The following is a 19,714-nucleotide window of genomic DNA, read 5'->3' on the forward strand; positions in this document are numbered from 1 at the left end:
GGACTCCCAACAGCTGTCTAGAGGGAACCCTAACTAGCAGTTACCTATCAATTTCTTTGTATCAATATTCTTATGTATATATGTATTAGCTCTAATCCTGAAATAGTCTTTTGAGGTATGGGCTAGATCTGTAGTTTATGATTGAGGAAACTGAGGCCCAGAGGTTAAATGACTTAACTGGGTACACCTGTCTAGAAGGTAGCAGGGATGGTCTGGAAGCCAATTCCTCTGATGTTAGGCCTTACTTTACCTTAAGGGGAGAAGGATTCACTTGAGTCTTTGGATGGTGGGGACAGGAATGGCTACCTTTGTGGGTAGCCTCAGGCCACCAGGAAGACTGCTTGAGTCTGTGCTTCCATGCTCTGGGATGGATTTGAGAAGCCCCAGTCTGTCCTGGGTGACATCCTTGGCCACGTGGTCTCAGTATCCCTCCTGTAGCCACCACAGGACAAGGTTTCAAACCCGGGTTCCTGTCCAACAGGACTTTGTAAAAAGGATTAAAGCGCTTTTTATTTTATTTTTCTTTCTTTTCTTTTCTTGTTTTTTTGTTTTTTGTTTTTTTCTTTGAGACAGAGTTTCACTCTTGTTGCCCAGGCTGGAGTGCAATGGTGTGATCTCGGCTCACCGCAACCTCTGCCTCCTGGGTTCAAGCGATTCTCCTGCTTCAGCCTCCTGAGTGGCTGGGATTACAGGCATGTGCCACTATGCCTGGCTAATTTTGTATTTTTAGTAGAGATAGGGTTTCTCCATGTTGGTCAGGCTGGTTTCAAACTCTTGACTTCAGGTGATCCGCCCGCCTTGGCCTCCCAAAGTGCTGGCATTATAGGCATGAGCCACTGCGTGTGGCCAATTTTTTATTTTATTTTATTTTTTATTGAGATGGAGTTTCGCTCTTGTTGTCCAGGCTGGAGTGCAATGGCGCAATCTCAGCTCACTGCAACTTCTGCCTTCCAGGTTCAAGCAATTCTCCTGCCTCAGCCTCCTGAGTAGTTGGGATTACAGGCATGTGCCACCACGCCTGGCTAATTTTGTATTTTTAGCAGAGACAGGGTTTCTCTGTGTTGGTCGGGCTGGTCTCAAACTCCTGACCTCAGGTGATCCGCCTGCCTTGGCCTCTCAAAGTGTTGGGATTACAGGTGTGAGCCACCGCGCCCGGTCAAAGCTCTTTTTAAATTGACTAAGTCCAGGATAGTTTGAGAGCTGTCAGTGATAAGAAAAGCAAAAGGAAAAATCAGACTCAATTTGCTATGTGCTTTTTCAACTTCTGTTTCATTCTTAGGAACATTAGCCTGCTCATGGTGGTGCTGAGGGCCATGGTGCTAGGCAACTATGTTTGGATCATGGGATCTGTCCTCCAAATCAGAACTGATTGGATGCAAGGGTTGCCAATTTATAGCTTTGAAACTGGCTGAAAAAATAAATGGCACCATTTGGGAGGCTTTGGCTTTGGGAAATTGAGCAAGTGAGTGTATTGGGGAAATTGAAGCTTGAAAAGGCAGGATTTGGAGGAGTTGAGGGAAAGGAGATGTTTTAGGTAATAGAAATGGCATGATCATATTCACAAAGGTGACAGGGCCTCTCTTCATGTTTGGGGGACAGTCAGTTGACCACTTTGCCTGAAGTGGAAGGTTGGTGCAGGGGTGTGGCAGAAGGCAGGGAGGAGGACTTTGTTCACAGTGGGGGCTGAGGGAGACCTTCAGATGCCAGGCTAAAGAGTCTGGGTTATAGATTATGGGAGGTTATTGAAAGTTAAGCGTTGGGGAGAAGACAGGAAATACATTTTCAGAATTTTAACCCCATAGCATTGTGCAGAGTGGATGGAAGAACATGAATCTAGTAAGTAATTAATGTCAGTAATCAAATGTCATCACAATTTGGGCCAGCTTCTAAGCTAACACAAAGATGATCATTATTTGAATGACTTGTGTCTCTGCTGCCTCCTCTATTCTCAAACTGATTGCTGGTTTCTATTCACTCACCACATGTTATTTAGCACTTCTCTTCTGGCACTGTGCTTCTCCCTGTTTAGCACTAACAACCTTCTGCTTCATATATAGCTATTTATATGTCTGTCTCCACCATGATAGCACCTCCCCAAGGAATCCAAATGTTCAACTTGAGTCTGTTTCCTAGAGTGTCTCTGCACTAAGATCACTGGAGCCAAGGAGATCTCTATCAAAGAAATAGCAACCCTGCCTCCTAGTTCCTGAACTTGGCTTCCAGGGTAGAATCTATTATTAAATAAATAAGGTATTAACCAAATTAAACAACTTTTAATGACCCAGAAAAAATAACTCAATTCACAGAAAAAAATAAAGAGAAGAGCAGATGTCTCAGCAACCTAGCTCTCAATGAAGTGTGAGCATGCTGGTAGCAATGTGATTTCAGTTAATCTTGCAAGACTCCTGTGCTGTTTCCTGGAGAAGATAGACTCCTGTCCTGAAGACTTTGTTGACATGTGCTCATGGACAAGAAGAACAGCTGGAGGTTATCATTCCTTCCTCCTCTCAGTAAGCATTGAGCACTGTGCTAGGCTCTGAGGGTACAAAGATGAAGAGGACCACTCTCAGCCCTTGGGAAGGGGGAGGTAGATGTGTCAACTAATCCAGTGTGAATGGGGGCCCCACAGTGGCTGGTTCAGAGGAGTATTTAGGAATGAACCATTAGCTCTGCTGCTGGGGGTGTAGATGGACTGATCTCCTCTCAGAAGGCTTCCTAGGGGATATCAGTTTGGAACTAGGCCTTTGAGGAAGAACAAGTTTGGTGGAGTGGAGTGAAGGCAAGAACACTGTAGGCAGGAGACACAGCAGGAACAAAGACCAGAGGCATGAACTCTATTTCACAGGGGCCCAGGGTTCTTCAGCAGGGCTGCAATTGGCATTTGGTCCAGGATGGTGATAGACTGCCTACACTGCAATCACACTGGATACAGTTTACATCCCTTCCCCATCAAGCACTCCTGCAGTGACAAGCACAGGCTTCCAATCATTTCCAAAAGCCCCTGGGTGTGGACACAGTGGAGGGAGAGGACCAGCTCCTCCCTGCATGAGAACCACAGGAGGTGGTGCTTGAGACTTGAATGGGAGGCTAGGGCTGTAGTGTATAAGACCTTTCCCTTAGAGTGTGAAGAACCAGTGCAAATTCTGGACAAAGGAAAGACCTGGTCAGAGAGATCTGGGGTTATAAAGGTCACTCTGGCACCAAGGCGAGTTAAATTAGAAGAGGCAGGGGCTGAGAAGTACAAAGTGGATTCTCTCTCTCTCTCTCTTTTTAACGTGGATCATTTTTTTATCAACACACAATTAGCTAATTTTTCTCTGCTTTCTCCTTGGCCATTCACAAAGAAATCTGGAAGAATGAGGCCTCTTTCCCATCAACTGCCATGATTTCTGGAAACACTTTTCGGAAGTGGTCACAAATGATCTCAGCTGCCACACCAGGGCCCTGTGCTTTGGATAATCCTTGCATTATGAAACAGGAATTATTGCACCTGTTATATGGATGAAGAAATTGAGGCTCAGAGGTCTGAATCTAAATCCTGGACTTTTGGGTCAGGTGCAGTGGCTCACGCCTGTAATCCCAGCACTTTGGGAGGCCAAGGCGGGCAGATCACCTGAGGTCAGGAGTTTGAGACCAGCCTGGCCAACATGGTAAAACCCTGTCTCTACTAAAAATATAAAAATTAGCCGGGCATGGTGCTGCGTGCCAGTAGCCCAGTTATTTGGAAGGCTAAGGCAGGAGAATTGCTTGAACCCGGGAGGTGGAGGTTGTAGTGAGCCGAGATTGCACCACTACGCTACAGCCTGGGTGACAGAGCAAGACTCTGTCTCAAATAATCAATTAATCAATCAATCCTGAGCTTTTAACCACCTTATAATAGTGACTAGGGAGTTTGTGTTGGCATTTTACTATTAATTTTCTAAAAATCATCAGTGTGGTACCCAAGAAAACATCCCTGAAAGATGGATACTGGTTCTTTCCCCTGCTTTTCTCTTTTCCATCAGCTTTTATTCTCCTGTGAACCTTAGTTCCGGCCACCATGCTTTAGTTAGCCCGTTTGTCTAAAGTGAGAGGCCCCAGGCCTTTGGTTTCCCTTCGAGTAGATTTTTTTTTTTTTTTTTACTTAAAATCACTCGCTGCCCCCAACATCTTTAGCCAAGATGTTCTCATTTTCTTGGAGCCAGAATAAGCTGGCAGGGTGCTAGAGTCAACGCGGATGTGACCCACGTGTGCTTCCGCTGGCCGGGGAGTGATAGGCCAGGCAGCAGCATCCTTCAACTCAGACTTCTCCCGGCCTGATTTATTGCTCTGGTCTCCTGCTCTGGCTTTTCGCTAACATTTCCTTCCAAAATCTTTGCTGCTGATCCAGGATTGTCCATGTGCGTTTTCACTTTGCTGCAGTTGACGGAGAGCTTTGGGTAAAAGCCCTGATACCACCCACTCCTGCCCGGTCTGCAGGAGCCATCTTTAATCTGTCAAAACCCAGGCCTGTTCACATGCTGCGAGGGTGGCGCAGATCCAAAGCCACTTCCGCCCCTTCCCTTGCTCCAGGCACATGGCGGCTGAGCAACCGGCTTCAGAGGCTTCTGGACTAGGCCCAGCCTCTTTGAATCCCAAACCAGGCCTCCTAGTACTTTCCCTGGTCAATTGCATCGGGGATTTCTTTTGTGAGAAAAAAAAAAAATCATAATAATGTTTTCTCAAGAGAACAGGAGTAGCCATTTATTTTGGCTCTACCATATCGATTCAAGGAAATCTCTTCCCTCGCCTTTAAATTGTCCCCGGAGTCAGCAGGGTGTTTGTGCTCAACCATTTGCCCAGGGCAAAACCCCTTAGAGCCAACCCCTCCACATCACATTTGCCAAAGTGGGATAGCACTCAAGCAAAATACTTTCCCCAGAATTAGTGAAAGACTCCTTTTGAGGCTAGTTAATAAAAATCAGGCATTTCTTTTGGTGTAATTTTTCATTCCAGGAGCCAAAGTATAGACTGGCTTTTAAGACATGCAAAGGCACCAGGCTTCCCCGGGTGGGTGAAGGTGCCTGGTGGGTTCCAGACGCCTGGGGCTCTGGAGTCCCTGCACTGAGAAGAGCCTGTCTGCCTGCATGCGAAACTCGCCCTCCCTCACATAGTTCACATTTTCCCGTCATTGCAGTGTCACTCCAGTGGCATTGTGCAAAATGAGTACTTTTATTTTTGACCTTTGAAATTTCATTTTCTCCTAGTGCCTAGAGACAGTAAAGCTGGGCTATGAGTCTTCATGGGAAAAGAAAAATTCCCTTCTGTTTCCCCAAATTGCAGGGCATCTATGTCTGGTCTCAGGATTTTCTTGTATCAGCAACTGCCACTCAGTCCCTTCTCTTTGGGGAGGAGGGGAGGACAGGTATGTGTGGTTTGAAAGAATCCTCAAGACGATTCTGATAAACATCATCTGCACCCATTGAAATTCCAGGGTCTAAACAGAGGCACAACTATTCAGTCTCTTTGACTTAAGTCACAGGATTCTGGGTCAAGGTTTCTAGTCTGAAACCTCAACCAAACCATTTAATCGTTCTGATTTGGTCAAAATGGTTAAACTGATTATGTCTGGATGTCTAAATATAGCTACATTTGAAGTTCCTTAGTTTTTCTGAGAAGCCTCTAAACTTTTGCACAATTCCTTTTGCACAGTTTCTGCTCCATTGGGCTTAAATTCATTGTGAAAACTTAGGCAAATTGTTAACCATGTGTAATGTCAGATTGTTTATCTGAAAAATGGGAAGGCTATGTACCTTGCAGTGTTACAGGGATTGGAAGCAGGATATGTATGTTGCCAGGCACAGTGCCGGGCATGCAATAGGGCACTCGATAAATGAATAACTGCCACAATCAAGATAATGATGGTGACATTTACAACTGTGAGTAAAATGGCTTGATTTTCTTCTCCCCAACACACCCTGATATCCATGGTTAAGGTAAACTGAGAGGCCCAAAATGGAAAATAAGTGTGACAATCCGCTATATATTGTATTGAGCTTCTACTATATACATGATGTAGGGTTAGGGGCCTTCATGTGCTCTTTCATCAGTTCGCCTCTCAGTACTCTGAGGCAGCACCCATAATCCCATTTTATAGATGACCATGCTAAGACTGAAGAGGCTATTCATATATCAGAGCTCTTGATTGCAAGCAACAGAATGATTTAAGCAGAAAAGAAGTTTATCAAAAGGATATCAGGGAGGTCATAGAATCACTGGGAAAGTTAGGGGATGAGCTTGGAAAACAGGGCAGGAACAGGCTTAGAATAAATGCTCTAAAGACTATAGCCAAATCCACATTGCAGAACTGTTCACCAGTACCACTAGCCCTGGACCCTGGGGGCTGCTGCTGATGCCACCACTGCAGCCATTTGGAAACTGGATGTTGCTACTACTGCTGTGGCTGCAGAAATAATTCCCTTTATCTTGCTTCATGAGTTGCCAGCTCCCAATTCTGTGTCTGAGGTGGGCACTCTGTTTCTGCCAGTTTGGACCCCATGCCCTTGCCCTAGTGCAAAGGATGCTGGGAAATTCAATATTTGGCTTTGGGGAGAAAGGAAAACACTGTTCCAAGGTTCATATGGTGGGAAATTCCCCATAAAATGTCAAAAGGGAAATCAGACACTAAGCCATCCTAAAAGCTACCAAATGTTTACCTTATTGAGAAATTTGGATTTGTTGCCTAACCTGGACACATCCAAAGTAAGGATACACCTTACTGTGACCTTTCATGAGATATGTGAAGTCCTATCTGCCTATTCCAAGCTGGGTATTTTATTGTTGCAGACTAAACACCAAATCTTTTTCCTCAGTGAATGTTTATTTGATTCAGTTTAAATATTGGAGCTTATAATAAACAAAATAGATGTTAATAGTGCCAAAAAAAAAAAAAAAAAAAAAACCCTCCTTGGATACCTAAATGAATGAGAGGGCTGGAGATCGAGGATTCCTGAGAGCAGTCTTTGATTCATGGATGGAATCATAGGTATTTGGATGGAAAACACTCCTGAGATGGTCTAACCTACCTCTTCACCTGCACCTGTAAGTGCACGGAGGACTCCCTCACCTGTTACAGACAGGTTGCCCTAGAATTTGCCCTAGAATTTCAACTCATAAAACACTCTGAGGGAAGGAGGCAAACTTTCTTCAAAAATAAAATTGGAGGCCAAGGCAGGAGGATCACTTGAGGCCAGGAGTTCAAGACCAGCCTGGCCAACATAGTGAAACCCTGTCTTTACTAAAAATACAAAAATTAGCTGGGCGTGGTGGTGCACACCTGTAATTCCAGCTACTTGGGAGAGCTGAGGCATGAGAATTGCTTGAACCTGGGAGGAGGGGGTTGCAGTGAGCAGAGATCATGCCACTACATTCCAGCCTGTTGACTAAGACTGTCTCAAAAGAAAGAAGAGAAAAGAAAATAAAAGAAAAATTAAATAAAATCAAACCAGCAGGTAAAGCAAAACTTGGTACAATCTTCCTGGAGGACAATTTGACAATATGTATCAAGAGCCTCAAAAATGTTGATTCATTTATTCCCCTTTTAGAAATGAAGCATGGGGAAATACAGACAGATGTAGAGAAAGTTTGTTCTAGGATGTTCACTTATAACAGGGTAATTTATGCTAGAAAAATTTTAGTCCTGATTTTTATTTTAAGTTTTATTTTAGGTTTAGGGGTATGTGTGCAGGTTTGTTATATAAGTAAACTTGTGTCATGGGGGTTTGTTGTACAGATTATTTCATCACCCAGGTATTAAGTCTAGTACCCACTAGTTATTTTTCCTGATCCTCTCCTTCCTCCCACCCCCAACCCTCTAAGAGGGTTGCTCCCCTCTGTGTGTCCATGTGTTCTCATCATTCAGTTCCCACCAATAAGTGAGAACATGTGGTATTTGGTTTTCTATTCTTGCCTTGGTTTGCTAAGGATAATGGCCTCCAGCTCCATCCATGTCCCTGCAAAGGACATGATCACATTCTTTTTTGTGGCTTCATAGTATTCCATGTATATGTACCACATTTTCTTTATCCAGCCTGTCATTGATGGGCATTTAGGTTGATTCCATGTCTTGGCTGTTGTGAATAGGGCTGCAATAAATATACACATGCATATGTCTTTTTGGTAGAACAACTTATATTCCTTTGGGTATGTACCCATTAATGTGATTGCTGGGTCAAATGGTATTTCTGTCTTTAGGTCTTTGAGGAATCACCACACTATATTCCACAATGGCTGAACTAATTTACACTCCCACCAACAGTATATAAGCATTCCTTTTTCTCCACAACTTCACCAGCATCTGTTATTTTTTGACATTTTAATAATAGCCATTCTGACTGGTGTGAGATGGTATCTCATTGTGGTTTTGATTTACATTTCTCTAATGATCTGTGATGTTGAGCTTTTTTTCATATGCTTTTTGGATGTTTGTATGTCTTCTTTTGAAAACTGTCTGTGTCATCTGCCTGCTTTTTAATGGGTTTTTTTTCTTATAAATTTGTTTAAGTTCCTTATAGATGCTAGATATTAGACCTTTGTCAGATGCAGTTTACAAAACTTTTCTTGCATTCTGTAGGTTGTGTGTTCACTCTGTTGATAGTTTCTTCTGCTGTGCAAAAGCTCTTTAGTTTAATTAGCTATCATTTGTCAATTTTTGCTTTTGTTGCAATTGTTTTTGGTGTCTTTGTCATAAAATCTTTGCCTGTTCCTATGTCCAGAATGGTATTACTTAGGTTGTCTTCCAGGGTTTTTATAATTTTGGGTTTTACATTTAAGTCTTTAATTCATCTTGAGTTAATCTTTGTATATGGTGTAAGGAAGGGGTCCAGTTTCAATCTTCTGCATATGGCCAGTCATTTATCCCAGCATCATTTATTGAATAGGGGGTCCTTTCCCCATTGCTTGTTTTTGTCAGATTAGTTGAAGATCAGATAGTTGTAGATGTGCGGCCTTACTTCTAGGTTTCCTATTCTGTTCCATTGGTCTATGTGTCTGTTTTTGTACTAGTACCATCCTGTTTTAGTTACTATAGCCCTGTAGTATAGTTTGAAGTCAGGTAGCATGATGCTTCCAGCTTTCCTCTTCTTGCTTAGGATTGCCTTGGCTATTCAGGCTTTTTTTGGTTCCATATGAATTTTAGAGTAGTTTTTTCTTTTTTCTTTTCTTTTCTTTCTTTCTTTCTTTTTTTTTCTTTCTTGAGATGGAGTCTTGCTCTATTGCCAGGCTGGAGTGCAGTGGCATGATCTCAGCTCACTGCAACCTCTGCCTCCTGGGTTCAAGTCATTCTCCTGCCTCAGCTTCCCAAGTAACTGGGACTACAGGTGCATGCCACCACACCCAGCTAATTTTTGTATTTGTAGTAGAGACGGGGTTTCACCATGTTGGCCAGGATGGTCTTGATCTCTTGACCTCATGATCTGTGTGCCTGGGCCTCTCAAAGTGCTGGGATTACAGGCGTGAGCCACTGCACCCAGCCTAGAGTAGATTTTTCTAGTTCTGTGAAGAATGTCATTGGTAGTTTAATAGGAATAGCAGTGAATCTATAAATTGCTTTGAGCAGTATGGCCATTTTAACAATATTGATGCTTCCTATCCATGGTCATGGAATGTTTTTTCATTTCTTTGTGTCATCTCTGATTTATTTGAGCAGTGTTTTGTATTTCTCCTTGTAGAGCTCCTTCACCTCCCTGATTAGCTGTATTCCTAGATATTTTATTCTTTTTTGGCAATTATGAATGGGATTGTGTTCCTGATTTGGCTCTTGGCTTGACTGTGGTTGGTGAATAGGAATGCTAGTGATTTTTGCACATTGATTTTATATCCTGAGACTTTGCTGAAGTTGTTTATCAGCTTAAGGAGCTTTTGGGCCAAGACTATGGGGTTTTCTATAACAGGCTAATTTATGCTAGAAAATTTTAGGTAATTTCTTATATTTTAGGTAATTTTCCCTGTATTTTACCTAATATTTTGGGTAATTTCATAAATTTTAGGTAATTTCTTATAACAGGGTAATTTTTGCTAGAAAAAATGTTGGTCCTGATTTTTAAAATACACATCCACACCCAGGTATCTTTACATAAAAAATCGAATAAGAAGTATACCAAAACATCAACTGTGAGATTATCTCTGGGTGGAAAGATAGCAGTTGATTTTTTAAATGTTACTTTAAATATTTTCTTAGGATTTCCAGAACTTTCTACAATAAGTATGTTACCTCATTTACAATTAGAAAAATAATACATATTTTAAAATAAGTTCCATCATATAATACCATCTTCAAAGAAACCAAAGTGAAAAAGAGTTAAACTCGTTTTTAGGGGGAAGGGCTATTTCCACCTTCCCGAGGGGCCATGTGGGTAGAAGGCAAATTAAAACCTGAAAGTTTAAAGTCAATCAGTTTGTCTTAATGGGCCCTAGATGGGGGAAAACTTCAGTCATTTCCCTTGCCTGGCACTCTTGTGGTCAGAGGATGAAATCCAATCATGGGGTCAGTTGGGTTTGTACATTCCATGGCAAACCAATTTGGCCATTTCTCTGCATTTCCCAAAAGTTCTCTGACTTCCTAGACAGGAATTGTGAGCACAGGGAGACCTTTATGCTGGTTGCTGCAGCACATCTGGTTTACAGCCTGTGCCAGATGGGCTCCCTTTCATCTGGGAAGAGGGGCAGGAGGGGACACCCGAGCCTCTGTAGGTCCAAGGAACTTCCTCAGTGGAGGCTCTAATTTTTGGTGAAGTGTTTCAAGTTAAGATGTAACTATATCATGTTAGAGTCACAATGTCCCTTAAATTTAAGGAAATATGCTTTTCATTAGAGTTTGCCCACCTCACCTTTAGGTTCATTGCTCAGGCCAAAGATGTTTTGAATAAGCTGTCAGTTGGTTTCTGATAACATCCTGCACTATGTAAATATTTATTGAGCATCTATTATGTACCCTGCACTGGAGAACAACAATGAACAAGATAGATGTGGTCCCTGCACTCAGGGAGCTCTTGCATTTGGGGACAGACTTCTGACTTCCTGCCTTCACTAACCCCAGGTTATTTTTGGTTTATACCTGGCCTCTGATTGTACCAATCACTCCATCACCTTAGATATGCTGGGTTAGAAACAAAATGCTGGAAAATACTCAAATCTACAAGTCTAATAATAGTGAAAGAAGGCCAGGCACATTGGCTCACACCCGTAATCCAAGCACTTTGGGAGGCCAAGGTGGGAGGATGCCCTGAGCCCAGGAGTTCAAGACCAGCCTGGGCAATACAGGGAGACCCCACCTCTACAAAAATTAAAAAAAAAAATTAGCCAGGTATGATGATGTGTGTCTGTAGTCTCAGCTACTGAAGAGGCTAAGGAGGGAGGATTGCTTGAGCCCAGGAGTTTACACTTACAGTGAGCTCTGATAGTGCCACTATACTCCAGCCTGAGTGACAGAGTGTGATCCTGTCTCAAAGAAAATAAAAGGAAAAGGAAAGCTATTGCTGGAAGAGGGAGACTGGGTTCATCTGGTGGCTGGGATAGATGGTACTGATGCCAATATCACCAAGGGGAAAGGAATAAAAGAAAAGAGAGGGACTGAGAGGCAAGCACCACTGCAGAAAGCACCACTGTGAAAGGCTCTGGTGAATCCTCTGCGTAGACCACGTTCAGCCTCTTTCCAGGAACTTCTTCCAGCCCTGCCGTTGCCCACTGCACTCTTCTAGAAGATTGTTCTTTTATTTTCCCTTCCTTGCTGAAACTCTGGGGGAAAGGTAGCCAGATTCATCTTCCCCTTTCCCTAGTTACCACCAAATTTCTCCCATTAAGAAATTCTCTCACCCTAAAGGCCTGTGTAATCCCACTCCCGGACTTTCCTGGACAACCAGCCCAATGGGCCTAACCAAGCCTCATGTCACATCACAAGATATTTCTCTTTATCCAGAAACCAAACAACCAGAAGCCCAGCCACCGAAATGCTTACTCTTCTCTTCCAAACACTATTTACAACAACTCCAACACTTTAAGAGCTTAAAATGCCTTTTTATTTATTATAGATAGAAGAAATGGTGTTTTGAAACATTCTTGGCTTATGAGTTTGGTGCCATTCTTCAATTTTAAAAAATGTTAATTCATGTATGCTTTAAATACCGGACTTCTCAGGGTCCAACCAGGAAACAGAATAAGCCTCAGGTGGTTCAAATTAGGAGACTTTCGTGAAATGACCAATTATAGAGAAGTGATCAGTGTTGAGGGAATTCCCAAGGGAAACTGAGGCATCTAAAGACTAGCAGTAGAGGGGATCCATGACCATACCTGGGCCTGAAGTGACAAGGAAAGGAAGCATTGTTGCTGGAGAGGGCTGGATGGCCATGGAGGAAGGAGCTGGTGGCGTCCATTGTCTTGGAGGGATGCAGCCTCTATGAGAACCAGGGTGTTGAAGTGGAATAGGAGCAGAGAAGAAATATCTTGACCTCTTTCTTTTCCAGCCTGCTAATCTCTGCTGACCAAACCCAACTGGAAGCCAGAGGTGAAGGTCAGCCACTCAGGATACAGAACAGGACCTCAAAAAGTAGAGAATGAATTGGGTGGGGCAGGGGTGGGTGGAATTCAGAGAATAACAAACACCAGGTACTAACTCTCTCTCATACCTGGAATAAGTATTCACTCAGAGCATTGTTTTTCATCACTCTTGCTAAATGTCATTTTATCAGTCAAACTTCTCAAGAATTGTGGGTTGGGACACCCCCAGCCCCACCCCAGTGCAATCTGAAAGTCATGGCTGGTTATCCCTGTAACATGATCATTTTCATTTATTCAAAAATATTCATCGAGTACCTATTATGTACCAGACACCATTAGAAGAAGGTCCCACTTACCCCCCACCCATCATTCTCTTTCATAGGGATCATTTCCTCCCATTTTTCAATGAGATTTCAATTAATCCTCTCCATTTGGACCAGTATTTATATAACCACATCTGCTTTACTTTTCTGGTAAATCCCAATTTTGTTTGACTTGATAGTCTGTCTGGACAACTGAATCCCAAAGCCTCTCAGAATCTAAGAGAAAGTTTATAGTTTTTTCTGGACAAGAACTCAAGTTGTTGGTGCCCCAATTTTTTTTTTTTTTAAGCAGAGGCAGTACTTTTGATTCTGTGAAGAACTTTAAAAATAAAACTTGTTCTTGCTGAATGTAGATAACATTTTAGCAAAATTGTCCTTTCTAAGAACTATAAGCAAAACAGTCTATATCAGTGGCTTTCAAAATTTTTCACTGCAGCACACAATAAAAATTCATTTTATGTCTCAACCCAGTTTCACGAAACAAAACTCAACATTACTTTGTTTTGGTGCATTCTGTTATTTTCTATTCTATTCCATTTCTTTAAAAAAATGCGACCAGAACTGGTGGCTAACTCCTGTAATCCCAGCACTTTGAGAGGCTGCTGTTGGAGGATCAATTGAGGCCAGGAGTTTGAGACCAGCCTGGGCAACATAGTGAGACCTTGTCTCTATAAAATTAATTATTATTTTTTTAAATGCCAATAGCAACCCATTACATTTATTTTATACTGTATTAATGGGTTGCTTTCTGCAGATTGGAAAGTATTGGCATGCATAATATCTTGAAACTATTTTTAAAATAGATCCAGCAATGGAATCTATATTTGAAGAGTGGTTAAGACGCTCTAAATGTTTATTTTTCAGCCATCATCAAATGTGCCAATCTCACCATTTTTCTTTCATTTAAAGAAAGTCAAACTGGTTTGACCAGTTGCATTCCCCTATTCTCCCCCAGCTCCCCATTCTGGCCAAGGGTCCTGCATTTACTGCCAGTTTGGCTTGTGGCTGGACCCGACTGGCAGCAGGGCTTGGCAGCTGTGGCTTACCAAACCCTATTGGTAAACATAACCAGTGTTTTTTGTTTGTTTTAACTGGAAGAAATCTGCCTATGTTTGACTTGAAGTTATTGGGGGAAAGGTTTCACTGTACAGGTGGGCCTGGGTAGGCACCTGACTCAGGGATGAAGTGATCTCTCCCCACCAACACCACATGGTCTCAGGATCAGGAGACTGAAAATCATAGCTGCTATTCATCAGGCACTTACAGTGCATTAAAGATGTTCTATACATTATCTAATTTAATTCTAACAAGCCAGTGGGTGGGTATTTTTATCTTTACTTTAGGGCAGAGAGAAGTACTGTCATTGTCATTTAGACGGGAAGAAACTGAAGTTCAGAGAGATTTCATAACTTCCTGAAGCTCCCACTGGTAGTGTGTAGCAGAGCTAGAAATCATGTTCAGCTCTTATTCACAAGGCTCTAATGCTTCCTCGTTTGGCTCTGAACTGGTATGGGGAAAGAAGAACAGATAGAAACATTTCTTTTTGCTACTGAAGTATTAGATGTAGCATTTGAGGAGGGGAAGTTCTCTTCTAGTTTCTGGGGTTGCACTGGGAAAGATGTAATTCCTGTGTCTGGATTTCTCGTTGGAATTTGGAGTTCCAGGAGTAACTCAAAGTAATAATGGGAAACTAGAGGACAACTAATATTATGTCAGCTTGATAATAAAACCAAACATACTTCTGTGAGCCATGTAGACTGTATATATCATGCGTAACACAGTCTCTGTGGAAAAAAAATGCATGTTAAGTCCCCAATAACATATTTTTGAAATAGATTTAATTTGTGAATTGGTGGATGCCTACATTTAATGTATGTAAACCATATCTGGTTGCTTTTTTTCTCCCTAATGATAATTCACTGTGCATTTACATACGTAGAGGAAGAGAACTGGAAACTACAGAAGTAAAATGACATAGGCTTATGCTACAAAGGATAGAGAAGATACAGCAAAAAAAAAAAAAAAAGTAAGAGAGGGTTGCTTCTGGACTTGTTGAGGCTGTTTCAGAAAAAGAAAGTTAGCAGAGATTTGATGCCTGAGAACCTAGAAAGAATTAGCAAGTACATCAAAGACATTGTGATTTTTAGCCACCTTATAGGCAGCTAAATAGTGTTAATGTGGCCGGGCATGGTGGCTCATGCCTGTAATCTCAACACTTTGGGAGGCCGAGGCGGGGGAATCACCTGAGGTCAGGAGTTCGAGACCAGCCTGACCAACATGGAGAAACCCCGTCTGTCCTAAAAATAAAAATAATTAGCCGGGCATTGTGGCATGTGCCTATAATCCCAGCTACTCTGGAGGCTGAGGCAGGAGAATCACTTGATTCCAGGAGGTGGAGGTTGTGGTAAGCCAAGATTGCGCCATTGCACTCCACCTGGGCAACAAGAGTGAAACTCCGTCTCACAAAAAAATAAATAAATAAAAAATAGTGTTAATGTGCTTTTAAGGACCTCTCCATTTGAAATTCTGCTTAAAAGAGCCAAAGCAATAAGTTCACAGTCAAGGTCAGAGACCTAGTATATCTTCTTGGTACTTTAACTTTTTCATTTTCTTTATGTGATGTTATTACAGTTATGTTTGATAAGTGAATTAACTAGAGATTTTTAAGCCTAACAGATATTTTTCTGTATTATATAAACATTTGCAAGATATCTCTCTGAGTTTTAGCTTTCCAGGACTTAAATAGTCCAAATAGTCCATGAAAGTACTGTTTTGCTCATTATGTTAACCAAAAAAAAAGCAAGGCAGATCAACTGATGGTTAGAACTTGAGGTCGGGGTAGGGGTGGGGCTACTTTTGAGATATGTTCCCAAACATTAAACATGGATAATAAAATTACAAAAAAATAGAAAGAAAGAAACCATGAATAAAACCCAAATGCAATTATAAAATGATTACATTACATAAGTTGTACAAGTTCCAACATTGGGGACCCACAGAATCAAATGCTTGTAGTGCCTGGGAAGTAATACGTATCCTCAAAAATTCAATGGCTCTGGAAATCTCTTTTATGTTGCTTTTCAGAGAAATGCCCAAAAGATTTGCAATCAAAACAGTCGAGACCATGGTTCTATGCAGACGCCGCCTCTGAAAAATCACAGGTGACTTTCTAATGACTTTCTTCTTAGTTTTTGGCCTTATAAACAAAGATGTTTCTGTTAGATTTGACCCACTGAGGAGAAAGAGAGAGGGCCAGGATGCTATGAAGACTCCTTCCAGCATCCAGCCCAGACACTCTGTCTTGGGGAGTGGACCATTTTGACGCCCTGTCTGTAAGATGCTCCTTGAAGCCAGAGACCAAGGAGCTAACCAATTTATGTTCTCACTGAAGTTGATATTACAGATTAGATACCAATTCCCTGGGTGAGCCACAGTTTCTGAAAGAGGGGCTCTGGATTCTCGAAGCAAGTTCCATTTTCTTCTCTATCAGTCTTGGTCCATGCGTAAAGAAAAGAACAGAAAACCAGGTTTGGGGCCAACATGAAGAAATGCTATGTAGATACATTTGTTGTGGTGATTAAAAGGGCCAATTCTCATTAAGTGGAATTTGCTCTCTTTCAACTGGACATGCACAGGAGTTTTTTTTTTGTTTTTTGTTTTTTTAGTATTAACTTATTTTTTTCCCCTTCAAGCTTAGCCAGAGACCTCATGGAGGTCTAAACCCAAGCCAAGCTTGATCGGTTTTAATTCAACCACTGTTGATTTATGGCTTAGCAAAAAATGTCTGAGAATTTTTTTAAGCTAAAAAAATTTTTTTTACCCCAACTTGACTCCCTCACATCTCAAATCCAGCTGAAGGGATATTTCTTAGATTTTCAAAAGACAAAGTCATCATTGGAATGGAAGGGAGCACTGAAAGTTTCAAATCCCAGAGAGAAGTCCTGTGAAAGCGTATATACAAGTAAAAACAAATATATTGGAACACCATGTGACACATTAAATAGGTTCATTTGATTCCCTTTGAATAGAAACTAGAATAGAATCAACCCAAGGCTGGAGTGGAGGTGTGGGATGGGTTGGGGGTGTTTTTTGAGGGATTGCACCAGAAGAGACACAAAAGTTCCTCTTTGCTTTCTCTTATAAGCCCCTCTTCCTTTTCTTATCAGCCAGACCAAAAATGATCCATGGTAAATTTTTTTCTCTACCTGGCTCTGGAATGTACATTGTTATATAATACAAGCAGGAATTAGACTAATAAGCTATTACCAACTGCAAGAAGAAAACCAATACCAAGCCACTGGTGCCTTCCATCTCTGATATTTAATGGGTCTAACCTAGTTCACAATGCATGAGCCTTTCTCTGCCTCCTGTAACATTCAGGCCGGGCTGTGAGATTTAACCATTCATTAACTGTGGGTGTATAATTTGTACCTTCTGTCTTTTCCTGGGTGAGCGTCCATCTTTCCCATAAGACTGTAAGCTCAGTGAGAGGAGGAACTGACCATATATTCCATCTAATTTCCCACGGCCGTGACCTCCAACCTTCCTCTCGATTTCTCACACATTAGTCCCGTGACTGTCCGAGTCCCCTGCCTCAAAAGAACACACAGAAGGAACAAGGTAAAAGGTGCCTTTCTTCCTAATGCTGAGGAAGAACCAAGTATATAATTCCTGATAATTGCATTGTACTCTTCTTCCTGGGGGATCTTTGAGAAGCAGGGAAGGGGCACTCTCTGCTATCATATATTTGTGCACTGTGTGCTTCTCCACTAAGTGCATATCTTCATGAAAAAAATTACTGGTTATACAGCAGCTCCGCTCATGAACGTTAATACACACCCAATACTTAGACTGCCTTGGCTCAGACACAGAATTACTGCTTTTACTTCTAATGCTTTAAATTCCTTCCATGGTTTTAGTTTTTCAATGTCAAGAACAGGCTTTCACTCATCTCTCCGGCGACTGCGATGAATTCCTTAGAGACCAAGGCCACATCTGTGCTGTACATTAGCTTTCTTGCCTCAGACATCGTCCTGGTTTCATATCAGATAAACAGATTAATGGGCAAGGAATAGACCTGCCCCAGAAAACAAATGAAATAACGGGACAGAATTGTGTTTAAGTACAAAAATGTCTGATTCTTGTTATATACACTTTGTGCCAAAACACACCCCACCAGTGTTTATAACTGAATTTATATGAACAACATCCTGAAATTTATTGAGCATTTACATTATTCTATACACTATCCAAAGCACTCACAGATATTATCTCATTTAACTTTCACAATTCTACGAGTAGTTACTATTTACAATTAGGTTCTATTACTATTAAATTTGTACCATCAATATTCAGTATGACTCATTCGGTCCTTACATGAGGTTATGATGTCTTTTGTGTGATTATCTTATACTGTATGAAGACTTTGCAGTGTTTATTATATGTCTCATTTGTCTTTGTTGTATTAATTGCTACAAGAAGGAGATCTCCAAGACCAGTTGCTTAAAGAACAGAGACATGTATTTCTCTCTCATGTAAAAATTTAGGAAGCAGGTTTCAGATTGGCTGGTGTCTATAGTCCACATAGTCATTCAGGGACCTTAGTTCTTTCATGTTTTTTCTTTACCATCTCCTAGGTGTAGCCAGTGTTGAGGCACCAGAGCAGAATTGGCATCTATCACTTCTACTTACCTTGGAGAAAACTTAGTCACATGGCCATAGCTAACTCTACAGGAAACTAGGACATGTATCCACTGGGTACCCATGTGTCTAGCTATAGTTTTATTACTATGAAACAAAGGGAGGACTGGAATTTAGTGAGTAGCTCACTATGTTCATCATAGTCTTCAATAAATAGATTGTAAACAATTGGAGAGCTAGGCCTGTGTCTTATTCATATTTGTCCCTATCACAGGGCTAAGCACCTGCCACAGAAATCACAGGGCTAAGCACCTGCTCACGTGCCAGCACTCCCTACTCTGGTGTAGGGATGTATAGGGTTTGTGATGCCAGACATGGCAAATGAACCATGGCACTACTCTTTCCTGAACTTGGGTTTGCCCTCAGAATATTTTGCAGTACAGTACCCCTGGAAGCCACTTGGAACAGGTGGGAATTGGCACACCATCTGAATCCTATTAGCCCTCCCTGATTGTAGATATTCAAATGTTAAATAAAGAACCATAATAGTTTTCCCTCTATTTCCATGGAAACAGATATGTTGGTTACTGTGGTGATTTTAACATAAGTCTTCAAATTCTTTGACACACCTTCCTTCAGAAGGTAGAGTTTAATTCCATTCCCCTTGAATGTGGGCCATTGGTGAGTCACTTATAACATAGGATGTTGGCCAGGCGCGGTGGCTCACGCCTGTAATCCCAACACCTTGGGAGGCCAAGGTCGGGGGATCACCTGAGGACAGGAGTTTGAGACCAGCCTGGCCAACATGGTGAAACGCCGTCTCTACTAAAAATACAAAAATTAGCTGGGCGTGGTGGCGGGTGCCTGTAGTCCCAGCTACTTGGGAGGCTGAGGCAAGAGAATTGCTTGAACCTGGGAGGTGAAGGTTGCAGTAAGCCAAGATCGCGCCACTGCACTGCAGCCTGGGCAACAAGAGCGAGACTCCATCTCAAAAAAAAAAAAAAAAAAAAAAAAAAAAAAAGAATGTTATAGAATGTGGCAGAAGAAATGCCATGTGGCTTCCAAGCCCGTCATTAAAAAGTTACAGTTTTCACCTGGCTCTCTCTAACATTTGAAATGCACACTCTGGGGAAGGCCAGCTACCACGGCATAAGGACACTCAAGCAGCCCTGTGGAGAAGTCCATGAGGAGAGGAACTGAGGCCTCTTGCTGACAACCAGCATCAACTTGCAAACCACATG

The 19,714-nt window shown here is 41.9% G+C and overlaps 1 long non-coding RNA gene across 1 annotated transcript in view; it reads left to right on the forward strand.

Moving 5' to 3' along the window:
- The window catches only part of LOC134807199 (uncharacterized), a 50,550-nt gene extending 31,087 nt beyond the window's left edge, over positions 1-19,463 (forward strand). The window contains exon 3 of the long non-coding RNA XR_010146986.1: positions 15,918-19,463. This is a non-coding gene — a long non-coding RNA (uncharacterized LOC134807199). The remainder of the gene's footprint in view (positions 1-15,917) is intronic.
- The last annotated feature ends 251 nt before the right edge of the window (positions 19,464-19,714 follow it).

Source organism: Pan troglodytes, chromosome 8 (assembly GCF_028858775.2).
Source record: "Pan troglodytes isolate AG18354 chromosome 8, NHGRI_mPanTro3-v2.0_pri, whole genome shotgun sequence".
NCBI classification, from domain to species: domain Eukaryota; kingdom Metazoa; phylum Chordata; class Mammalia; order Primates; family Hominidae; genus Pan; species Pan troglodytes.